Genomic DNA, 12,859 nt, shown 5'->3' on the forward strand with positions numbered 1-12,859 from the left:
GGCCACATCTTATGGCCATGTCCCCAGTGACCGACATAGGACCTGCATGTTTATTTGCATAATGTTTATTTGCTGAATCATGACATGAAGGAGAGTTAAAGTGGAAATGTCTTTTCAGTCTTAAAAACAGTAGCAAGAGGGACGGCCTAGCCCCAAAGAGTACATAAAAAGTCAGGGAATGGGGTGAACATGGGGATTGGGTGAGGCTCAGGGGGCATCTGCACTAATGAAGGTCATAGGCCAGACTCCACTGGCCGCTTCCAGGTCCTCCTCTCACACAGCCTCTAATGGACATTGAACTGTCCACTCTTTCCTTCCTGACACATTGACTCCTGTGCACTTCTAGGATACCACATTCCAGCTCACTAGTACCCCCACCACCTTGGATCTCCAAATGTTGGAGGGCCCAGAGGCTCAGTCCTGGACCTCTTCTCTGTATTCATTCTCTCCCGGGGGAGCTTGTGGAATCCGCCAGCTTCAAGTGTCATCTCTAGGCTAATATCTCCTGACCTGCCCTTGCCACTGAGATCCAGATGCACTTACCCAGCTATCTATCCAAAAGCTCTGCGTGGGTGACTGATAGGCACCCAAACTTAACAAGACCAAAGCAGGATCCTTGATTGTCCCCTCCGTGAAATGTGTTTCTCCTCTGGTCTTTCCATTTCAGAAAACAGCATCCTTACTCAGTCCCTCAAGCCAAAAACCCTTCAGCAGGCCGATCCATCAGTTAGGCCTGCAAGCTGTATCCCTAAACCTACCCTCAGTCTACCCCTTTCTGACCATCTCCTCTGTTATCACGCCAAGCTGGTCCCTGTTTCCTCGCTTGCCTCCACAATCCTTCCCGTAGCTACAGACCACAGGGACTTGGAAAGAGTGGGGGCTTCAAAGTCAAACCTGCGTTCCTATCCTGGTTCTACCATGTATTATCAGTGTGACCTCGAGGGAATGACTTACCTTCTCTGAGCTTCAGATCCCCATTTGTAGAATAGAGATTAAAGCAACCAACTTGCTTTGGAGATGAGGCGTCCATGGGGTCTTCTCTCCTACAGCCGAAATAACAAAATGGGGCTGAATTTGAATTTACTAGGAAAACACAAAATCAGACTAAACATGATGGGGAAATTGCACTGGGAAACATGCACGTGGTAAGTTTTGTGACCGTCATAATTGTACCTACTATGTGTTATGCCCTGCTTCATGTTTGCTTTTTAAAACAACCCTGTGAGACACACCCATGTGGAGACACACTGTGGGAGACTCAGAGTAGTTAAGTAACTTGTCCAAAGGCACACAGCTTGTAAATAGGAGGGCCACATTTTGCACCCTGGTTCCCTGATGTAGGAGAAGCCTGTGCTTTTACTTTGTATGGCTAGAGCAGATGAGATCAGGTGCATTCAGGGTGGTGTGACTGCAGCCTGCGTGGCTAGGTCGTTGTGCAATACAGCCTCACCCATGTGCAGGAAGAGAGAGCCCTGGACTTGGAGTTGGACTTGGCTTTGAGTTTAGGCTCTGCTGTTTGTAAAAATAAGCCTCAGCCAAGCCACTAAATCTCCCAGAATCTCTGTTTCCTTCTGAGAAAAAAAGTGTCAACAGTATGACCACATTAGAAGGTGTGTTTGTCCATTTTGTGTCACTATAAAGGAATATCCGAGACTGGGTGATTTTTTTTTTTTTTTGAGACGAGTCTTGCTTTGTCGCCCAGGCTGGAGTGCAATGGCACAATCTCGGCTCACTGCAACCTCCACCTCCTGGGTTCAAGCCAATTCCCTGCCTCAGCCTCCCGGGTAGCTGGGACTACAGGCATGCACCACCACACCCAGCTAATTTATTTTTATTTTTAGTAGAGATGGGGTTTCATCATGCTGGCCAGGCTAGTCTCGAACTCCTGACCTCAAGTGATCTGCCTGCCTTGGCCTCCCAAAGTGTTGGGATTACAGTGGCCAGCTGAGACTGGATAATTTATAGAGCAAAGAGGTTTATTCTGCTCATGGTTCTGCCCTCTGTACAAGCAGGGCACCCTCACCTTCTTCTGGTGAGGCCTCAGGAAGCTTTTACTCATGGCAGAAGGTGAAGGGGGAGCAGGTGTGTCGCATGGGCAGGGAGGGAGCAAGAGAAAGATCAGGAAGTGCCAGGCTCTTCTTAACAATCAGATCTCGCGATGGCTAACGGAGGGAGAACTCACCGGTGAGTGTGGGCAGGGCGCCAGGCCACTCATGAGGAATCCACCCCCGTGATCCAAACATCTCCCATGAGTCCTCACCTCCAGCACTGGGGATCACATTTCGACATGAGATTTGGAGGGAACACACATCCCGACTATCTCAGGTGGCGTGAAAGCAAATGCAATATTATGTGCTAAAGTATCCTGGAAACTGTAAACACATAAATGGTTCTTTCCTCTCGCAGTATTTGTGGAAAATATGAGCCCAGAGAGGCTGCGCTGCTCTTTGGGGCTCAATCCTGCTTCTTCGTGGGCTCCTTTACATCCAGCATCACTATGCGGTCCCCATAGTCCCTCTTGTTTTATTGACTTAGTTTGCCTATCAGACTCTCCAGGCTCCCTCTCCCAGGCTCCGTCTTTCTCTCCCACTGCCCCAATCTCCTGGGAACCCTGCCTAGAGTCCACACTTGGAAGAAAATACCTGCGGCAACAACTCCCATCGTACATTACGAGTATTCTCACCCCTAGGGAAGACAAGAGTGTTTTTAGCCCACATGTAATAGTAAAGATTTTCTCGAGTTCTCATTTCCGAAGATACATTTTTTACCTGGGACTGGAGTTGGGAGACGCTGCTTCCCTTCGGACCTGCGGCCTCTTCTGCTTCCTAATTCCAGTCCCTGTGATAAAGGCCCCAATCCGTGCTGGGCCTGAGGAGTTGAGCGCAGTGATGCCTGTGGCCAGTGGGGGGCAGCAGAGGGCAGCAGAGCCAGAAGCATGAGGGGCTAGCAGAGAGGGCGGGTGGGTGGTGCAGCAGCTGCGGAGAGGGGCCCTGGGCGAAGCCCGTGGCCACTGGGTCTGCTCTGCCCCAGATCTCCAGGCCACACTTTCTGGGCAGGCCTGGATTAGACAGCAAAGATGTGGGAACTGTTTCCAGAAGGCCGGTGGAGAGGACATGTCAGTAACGGTGTGACAACGTGGTGGTTCCAAGTGACGGAGACTCAGTTTGAACCAGGCAAGGCAAAAAGAAGACTCTCTGTCTCACGGAGCGCGGCTTCCAGGGAGAACTGCAACCGGGAGCTCCAATGCTATCAGGATCATCTCCCTCCTCTGTCTGTGTGGGATGTATCCTTTCTGCCTGCAGATTGGTTCTTTCCAGGGACTGGAACCACCGCCACCAGCAACTCTTGGCTCGGATGTTCCATGATTTGTTGTTTTCCCTGAGTTCTGATGGGACCAACCTCAGGGGCGGGACTTCCATTGTCCCAGCGGAGTGCAGTCCTGCTCTCACTCTGTGGCTGGGGTGGTGTCCTCTGACTGGGAGCTAGGGCTGCCTCCGGAGCGCTCTCCAAGTGAAGGGCCCTTTCTGTGGAGGAATAGATGGGCGCTGAGCAGACACAGCCATTCACATCAACACAGCCTGCCGCGGGGTCCAACACCTTCCCTTCGGCACAATGGCACCAGCCCATGTCTCAGATTTGTGAACTGACTTTCAGAAATCAGGGTGGCAACTTCACCCACCTCCACTTCCTGAAATGAAGGGACAGTGTCCCAGGAGGACCGAAGCGTGTCTCTCCATCTTTTTTTTTTTTCTTTTTGTTTTCTTGAGTGGGAGTCTTGCTCTGTCATCCAGCCTGGAGTGCAGTGGTGCCGTCTCAGCTCACTGCGACTTCTCCCTCCTGGGTTCAAGTGATTCTCCTGCTTCAGCCTCCCGAGTAGCTGGGATGACAGGCACCCACCACCACGCCGGGCTAATTTTTGTATTTTTTGTGGAGATGGGTTTTACCATGTTGGCCAGGCTGATCTTGAACTCCTGAACTCAGGTGATCTGCTCGCCTCGGCCTCCCAAAGTGCTGGGATTACAGACATGAGCCACCACTCCTGGCTGTGCCTCTCCGTCTTAAATTCACCTCTCTGCCTTGGTGAAAGTGGGCTCGAGGAAGGGGTCATCATGAGAGAGTGCCTGAGCTGAAGGGCAGGAGAGTAGACAAGGGGTCCGAGTACCTCAGTGAGGCCTCAATTAGGATCAGCAAATTAGATGTTCTGCAAGATGCATTGTATAGAGTGAATCACTCTGTGCCCGACATTTCCTGATAGCCCTGAAAGCTAAGCAGGGGCTGCCTAGCGTTGCAATAAATGTCATCATCTGAACATTATTTCTGGTGTCTTCTGACCTGCTGGGTTATCTGGTGAGTCAAAGATGATAGGGGGTCTGTGGAGATTTTAGGAGACCCAAGCAGTGTCCTGGAGCCCCCGGAGGAGGAGGCAACTAAAGATGGGGAGAGTGGTGCCACACGCATCTGGTGCGGGATCTGCCACGAGTCTGGTGGTCGGGGAAAGGCATCTTCCCCAAATCATTCAAGTCAGAAATCTGAGCATCGCCCTCAAGTTTCACTCCCCACCTGCCCCAAATCCAATCAGTCATCGAGTCTCCTGGATTCCCCTTCTTTAATATCACTCAAATACACCCTGGCACAGGACTGAGGGACCTGGCCAGACCTGGCCGACTTTAGGGCAGTTTTTACCCAATTCCTTACATGTGTAAAGCATTCAAATGCACCACGATGTTTTACCCCACCAGCTTTTGGTTCCATTTTACAGTTGAGGAAACAGAGAGAGGAGACACTGGCTTGTTTAGAAATCGAAAGTCAGTCAGCAGAGTTGAGACTGGGACTCAGGTTTCCTGATGCCCAAACCAGGCCACTCTCTGTTCTCTGGAAGGTGGAACAGAGGCATCTGGAACAGGAAAAAAAGAAGGCAGCTGCTGAGACACAGGCCTAGACACCTGGGGATGGAGGCCCATCTGGCAGGCAGCACTGAGGTCCAGGCCTGGCAGCACCCTGAGTGCAGGGCAGCTCTGTAAAGTGAGTCCCCCAGGCTGCTGCACTGAGGGTTCCCCACTGCTGAATGCTCTTGGAGCAAGTGGGTGCATGTTGACTTTTCCTGCGGATGATTGCATCCGTCTTTGGGCGCCTTCTGCACACCCAGGTCTAGCTCTTGAGCTCCAATGTGCATCTGCATCTGGAACATCCCCTTAGAAAGCCCGCAGGCAGCTCAGACTCCCTAGCTCTCAACCCGTCAGCTCTTCCTCCTTTCCCCAGACTGCTCCTTCTTGGGGGTCTGCCCTCTCCGTGGAAGGCATCTCTCCCAAATCATTCCAGTCAGAAATCTGAGCATCGCCCTCAAGTTCCACTCCCCCTCTGCCCCAAATCCAATCAATCACCAAGTCTCTTAGATTCCTTTTCCTTAATATCATTCAAATACACCCTGGCACAGGTCCAAACCTGTGCCAGGTAAGCCAGACCATGGAAGCTCGAAGGGCTTCTCCAAGCAAGCTTCTTCTCAGGAGACAGTGGGGGTCTCCACTTGCCAGTGCTGAGGTTGAGGCATGAGGAGAGATGCACCCATTGGGGAGGGGGCAGCAGACTTGGCATCCTTTGGGGAGGGAAAGTGGGCACGGAACAGAACTGTTGACAGACTCCGGGCTGCTATATTGGGAAGATTTGACAACACACACAAGGAGAGAGTGAGGGCGCGTTGATGGCTGGTGAGAGGCGCGGGGGCTGGCTGGGGACGTGCCGCCACCGCCCACGCAGGAGGAAGTTGGGAACAGATTGCTTGGGACCCGTGCCAGCCTCCTGAAGAGCCATTTGCTTCCTTCCCTCTCTCCTGGCTCTGGCACCTGCCGAGCAATCGGGGAAGGGGCTGTCTGGTTGTAGCCAGTCTGGCCAGCGCCACGGGCTGTGAGGGTGTGTGCTGAGGTGAGACTCTAGCTTTGCACGGAGGAGCCTCTGCCACTTGGCCTCATTCCCCCACCCCGTCCCTTCCTATCCAACATCAGCCTGCATCTTTCTAGTCCCATCCTGTCTCTCTCCCTTTCCTATTTCCCACCCGTATTTATCGGTACAGGACCTGTCTTCAAGTTTTGTTTGTTACTGTCTCACCTTGAGTGGAGGAGGAAACAAGAGTGAATTTAATTTTAGTTATTTGGGATGATAATTAATCAGACTCTGCCTCCCTCCCCCTCCCCCAGCTGGTTTGGGACAAGCTAAACAATTACACAGGAATGAGGCAGATGGAGATCAAAGTATCACCTTTACCATGAATATTACCAATACCAATTAATACTATCGAAAACCATCTGGGCAGTAAGAGGGGATTCCTGGCTACAGTCATAGAGAATGTGGCTTGGAAATGTGGTCATAACTGGGCCTCCAGGACCTCCTTCTCCACACTTACCCTCCAGGCACAAGCAGAACTGGACCACGGCAGGCCTCTCCCCAGGGGGTAGTCTCAGGGCCCATCCCCCTCCCACGTTTCTTCTTCCAAATCTCCCATCAGAGGACTCATTCCCTATGGTGTAATAGGGGTATTTCTAGTTCAGTACCCCGGGCACTTGGTGGGGTTGCGTTTCCTGACCCCACAAGGTTGAGCAAGACCTGGCTGTAAAGTAAATATGTAAATGATTTCTAAGTATTAGTACCCTCTCCACTGCCCAGGTGATAGAGAGAAATTGAGAATAGTGATTAGACTTGCACATCACTGACTAGGAAATAAAAAAGTGACAAATCGCCACCTTTGAAAGTGCCAGAAGTGAGAGGTCAATTCATTGAACACTTGCTGGCGGCTTGGGGAGAATTGAAACTGCCCATCTTTCATTCCCCTAATTTTAATTTCTTTATTTTAGGGGCTGTCCTGCAACACCACTGCATTTATTCTTACCCCATCTCCTGGGGTCTTCTGAAATGGGATCTCTATTCTCGCTGGGTCTGCTGTCTCTCCTAGGGCGGGGAGTGTAGGGAAGAGAATAGATCCTAAGAGGCTGGCAAGTTTCTGCCCTGCCCCCATCTTCTTTTCCTCTCTGTGAAGAGCATAGGGATGCATCTATGAGGGACCCAGCACGTGAGAGGGGCTGAACTCGTGTTGTTGGCACCCCTCATCTTCCTTCCTGGGCCCCCTTTGCCTCTCCCTGCCTCATCTCTCTCGTTCTTGTCTGGCCTCCTCAGCTCTCCACATCACATGCTCAGCCGGCTTCCTGACCTGGCTGGGATCTGGGCATGTTCACAATGGCTTATTCTCTGGAAAATTGTGCTGATGAGGTCGGTGATCACCTGCTTCATAAGCCAGGCACTTTTCGTTCTGTCGCCCAGGCTGGAGTGCAGTGTTGTGATCTCAGCTCACTGCAAACTCAGCCTCCCGGGTTCAAGCAATTCTCCTGCCTCAGCCTCCTGAGTAGCTGGGATTCCAGGCGTGCACCACCATGCCTGGCTAATTTTTGTATTTTCAGTAGAGACGGGTTTTCGTCATGGTCTTAAACTCCTGACCTCAAGTGATCCACCTGCCTCATCCTCTCAAAGTGCTGGATTATAGGTGTGAGCCACCGCACCCAGCCAGCCAGGCACTTTTCTCCCCCATGCCTCTCAGTGACAAGGGGTCTTAACTGCCATTCAGAGACCTGGGACAAAGTCCAGGGATGAATGAGTTCTTGGGAGGAAGGACTTGAGCAGAACTTGTTGATGGCATGTGTGTTGGGGTGGGGCTACAATCTGTGAAGACCCCTAAGCTGACCAGTTAATACTATCTAGCACCACCTGGGCAGTGAGAGGGGATTCCTGAATTTAGGGTATTGGAGTCAGATGTCTGATCGTGTTTTAACTCTGATAGTTAATAACTGTATGACCTTGGGCAAGTCCGTTTGCCTTGTGGGGTATCATTGTCCCATTGTGCCATGGGTGCCTGTGGCCCGGGTGACTCCCTGCTCGGGCCACCGACGAGAGCATGGCTGAGAGAAGCCCTGAAGCGCCGCGTGCTCTGCAACTGCCATTGACACTGGCGACCAGCAGTTCTCACCTGTCATCACCTCCGACATTCTGGAAGACAGCCGAGTCAGGTACCCAGGGCAAGGACAGGGCTTCTAGCTGGGGCACCCTGGAGGACTTTGTGGGAGAAACTTGCCCACTGGCTGGGCCAGGAGGAGGGTCAGGATTTCAACAAGCAGAGGTGGAGGCTTTTCACACCAGCGGTAAGGCTTATGTGGAGGTTGGCGGGCTGAGGGGGCACCACCTAGAGGTGGGTGTCCAGGCGTGTGGGTTGACACACGAGCTTCCTTGGGAGAGCAGATTTGCAGAAATTCTGGCATCTCAGCTTGCTGGGGAGGCTGGAGAGCTCTATGTGGTCAACTCATTGTTTTCACAGATGAGCAAACTAAGACTCAGAGAGGGTCGGGGCATTAGTGCTCCAGAGCAAATTGGACAGCTCAGAGCTGGGGTCCATGACTCCCGACTCCTCCAGTTCCAGAGGCCTCAGATGCGCAGCGAAAGCACTGGATTTGATCTTGCTGCTCCTGGGAAGGATTTGATGTCTTATGAGTGGGGAGGCGTTGCTGAGGGACAACGGGACAACAGCAGACAGGTTGGGTGGTCTTTGCCTCATGTCTTGTTGCCCCTGGGTGAGCACGGGCTCTTTCGGCTCATGACACAGACATCCTGGGGTCAGCTCGGTGTTGTGGCCCCCTTCAAGTCTGGATACTGAGCTGAACCATGGGCTTGCCTCTAGATTGAAGGTTCTCAGTCCTGGCTGCATGTCGGAGTCGCTGGGAGAGCGGAACAAAGGAAGGTAGCCCAGCCCAGCTCAGGGCTGTGAAACCCACTGTCTACAGGCGACTCCCTCCTGGCCAGCCTGGTCCTCAAGGTTCCATGGGGAGATCACAAAGTCCCCCTGGAGGAGGAGTCTGTGGAGCGGCTCTTCCTGAGAAGAACGTGCTGGAAGTGTGACTTGTTCTAGCTGTATTTGCAGAAGCACATGATGAGGGCAGGGATGGGCCACATGTGTCAAACACCCCAGCCCCGTCCTGCTGAGCTGCACATTTCCAATCCCATCCTGTGCCCTGTCGGAGGCTCCTCACCCTTCAGCGGATTCTAATGATACAGCGGGCCCTGCCATCTCCATCTGCCATGAATTGCTAACTATTGCTGCCTCTGCTATAGTCATTAGCAACTCAACATTAATATCCCCCATGTCCATCACTGTGGTGATTAGGCTCTGGGACTTGCGGGGCGCCTCACTGGCAAGGGGGTGTGAGGTGGATCTCCAGGGCCTGGCTGCCCTGCCCCAAGTGGGTGGGGAAGGAAGGGGACAGGCCAGCTTGTTAAATCTAATTACCTGGCTCCAGACAGCGGGCCTGAGCTCTTTTGAGAGCTGGCTCTGCCCACCGTGTAATCCTCTGCCTGCCTCTCCGCCATAACGAGCCGGCCCGCCAGCAGCTGCCACGCAGCTAGATGGGGCTGAGTTTAATTGCTACCCCAAATGTCAGCCCTTTCAAACCCACAGTATTTCATCACTTACCTTTAAAGAGGAGGGGAAAAAAAATCAATTTGGACCGTGAGTTTCGGCAGCAAAGCCTGCAGAAAAGGGCTGCCCAGTTCTTCAGGGGAGCGGTTCTTTTCATTAAAATAGCTATTTTTAAAACTCTCTCTCCCTCTCTCTCTCTCTCTTTAACACGAGATGAAAAATCCCAGCTACAAGAAGAAACCCTTTCATGAGGGAATAATAATATAAAAAAAGAGTTTAAAAAAGCCCACTTCTAAAATGGGTCCTCTTTTTTTTTAACCTCTCAAAGGTTAAAAAAAGAAAAGAAAATGGTTTTATTCTCAAAGGGCTTTCACACGTGTGATCTCGCCTCAACCTCACAGAAGCTTGGGGTGCTGGGGGAGGGCAGGTGTCATTGTCCCCATTTTACAGATGAAGGAATGAGGCCCCAAGAGGCTAAAGGCTCTGCTGTGGTGAGGGGGGTCACATATCTATTTAGGCGGCAGTAAAAAGAATCCCCATTTTCTGCTCCCCAGACTGGACTCTTCTTATGGGACCACGTGTCCTGTCCCCAGATACACCCACATGCCATATTCAAGCTATTTACCTACTAGTCAGAAAGTCGAAAAAGGGGACGTTAAAAAAAAAACCCACCGAGACTCGTTGGAGTTTAACACTCATTTAACTCTCCGTGAGATCACAACCATCCTTTCTTCCCTAGGGAGAATTTTTTCCCCATTCCTTTAGAAGAAAGGGATGTAATTCTTTTGGAGATTACATTCCCTGGAAACTGGTTTCTTAAGCTCCCGCCTGAAGAAGTGTTCCAAAGTCTGCAGACTAATTAACCTCATTGTTCAGAATTAATCACCTCAGGAATATTTGGAGTCAACAAGAAATGTATCAATTGGGCTCTTAATAAACTAATGAAACGACTGAACATAAAGGCATATGAAATAGACTTTTAAAACATTAGCATAAACCACCAACCTCCCAGAGCTCTCGGCAGCACAATCAATCTTAATTGACACTTTATTAGCACCAAGAATTGCTATCAACTTGGCAGGTCCCCCACATTGCTTGCTATAATGATAGACAAAGTGTTTTTTCTTTCTTTCTGTTTTATTCAAAGAAAGAAAAAAAAAGAGAGAAAAGTGGCTTGCAGGTTTTGGTGAATGAAGACAGAGGAGAAAGTGAATCAATCAGAGTCAAAGGATAGAATGGAAGTGACCAGGTCTACAGCGTCTCCCTGCTCACTGGGAGTCCAGTGGAGGCAGGGGTTTCAGCCACCATACCCTGCAGGGTTCAGGAATTGTCATTGACACACAGCAGGAAGCTGCCCCAATTGTCTGATTGACTGTGTTTACCAGGAGAGGCAAAGCTGGAGTATTTGGGGGCAGAGTAGGGCGGGGAGGGGGGGCAGCAGCGGTGGTGGGGGGAGGAGAGGGGGGAGGGGGGAGTCTGGACCCAGATGGAAAGGAGAGAAATATCTGTGAGAAGGAGCTTGGAATCATTCTTGCATTTTTGCTTCTATTGAGATAAAACACTTGCTCCCAAGGATTGGGGAGTTTCTAATCCTGTATTCTCGAGTCCTTAATTTCTAATACTTCTGTCCTAAATTTGGAATAAATGTCAGAGGATCCCAAATTCTCTCTAGCAATCTCAAGTCAACCATGAGTCAGGAGATAAAATCCCCTGGGGTTTTATTTCAAGGAACTTCACACCATTTGGTTGTCTGTCCTGGGTGTCTGTGACTACTCTGACACGGCCATCTTCTCCCTCTCCTTCCCCCTCTTCCTTCTTCTCCTTCTTCCCTTCCTCTGTCTGTGATTCTTAGGGACATAGTTTTCGGGCTTAGCTAAGCTGGGCGAGGTGATCCTACAGTTTACGGAATGGGTCCTGCTTGCTTGAAGCAGCTTGAGGGGAAGAAGGCTTAGGAAGAACACGGTGCTGTCCCAGAGCAGACACTGGCTGCCACAGAACACCCAGCCCAGGCACAGAGAGTCTGGGAAGTGTAGAGGAGGCAGCTCTTGCTTGATTTGAGGCTGACAGGACAGGCTGGCAGGTCCTGTCTCATGCCCCAACTTGGATTAGAGTCCTGCCTGTGCAGACATTATTAATATAACACAGGTCCTGGGGACAGCCTATATAGATTTGAATCCTGCTCTGCTGCTTCTTAGCTGTGTGCCTTTGTATGCCTCAGTAACTTCATCTGTAAAATGGGATGATAACAGTATTAGCTTCTAAAAGCATTGTTATAAAGATTAAGTAAATACTGTAAAGTTCTGAGAACCATGCCTGGCATAGAATAAGCACTATATCAGTACTTTCTTCTTGATATGTATAAAAGAAACTGGAAGAAAGTCATAGTTAAAATTTATCGATCATTTATTCACTATATGGTGTGATGAAAAGCTTAGGGTGGAAAGAGTTGTGAGATGGGACAGTGAACAGGGTCAAATGCTCCAGATTGATAAGATACTGCACATGAGATATTGGTAGCAATGGATTCAGACTTGTTGGGATCTGAGGCCGGGTGATCTTAAGGCCAGACACGATTGCAAGCATGTTTCATGTGTACTCTTTTATTTTGTTCTCACAGAATCTTATGAGGCAGGTACAATATTTACCATCATTTTACACACAGAGTAATAAGTATTTTGCTCAAGATCATATAGATAATAAGTAATAGAACTAGGATTCAAACCCTGGCAGTCTTGATCCAACATCTGTAACCTTGATCAGTTAGCCATACATTGGTTGGGACTTGAAGCTCCAATTGTGAAAGACAAATTCAAATGCAACATCAAAGAACATAACCCCAACCGTTTCTCTAAAAATCCTGCCAGAGCTCAAGTCTGAGAGAAGAGGACTCTGGGTCTTTCTCTGAAGGTGATCTAGTTTGTTGTTCTAGCATAATTGACAAACTGAACCTAAAACTCCTATGGAAATGCAAGAGACCCCGGGGAGTCAAAAACAATCTTCAGAAAGAGCAAAGCTGGAGACCTCACTGTTCCTGATTTTAAAACTTACAACAAAGGCACCATAATCAAAACGATGTGGTACGGGCACAAGGACAGACATACAGATCAATAGAAAAGGATTGAGAGTCCAGAAGCAATCCCATACAGCTGTGATTTTTGACCAGGGTGAAAATATCATTCAATGGTGGAGAGAATAGTCTTTTAATCAATAGTGCTGGGACAATTGATTATCGATGTGAAAAAGAACAAATTTGGACCCTTGGCTCCCACCATATAAAAAAGTGAACTTAAAATGCAAAGACCTAACTATAAGAACTAAAACTATCAAAACTCTTAGAAGGAAACAAAAGCATAAATCTTAGTGATCTTGGATTAGGCAACAGTTTCTTAATTATGACACCAAAAGCACAAG

The sequence above is a fragment of the Aotus nancymaae genome, unplaced genomic scaffold, assembly GCF_030222135.1.
Source record: "Aotus nancymaae isolate 86718 unplaced genomic scaffold, 86718_ANA_hifiasm-v0.15.2.pri h1tg000053l, whole genome shotgun sequence".
Classification (NCBI taxonomy): Eukaryota; Metazoa; Chordata; class Mammalia; order Primates; family Aotidae; genus Aotus; species Aotus nancymaae.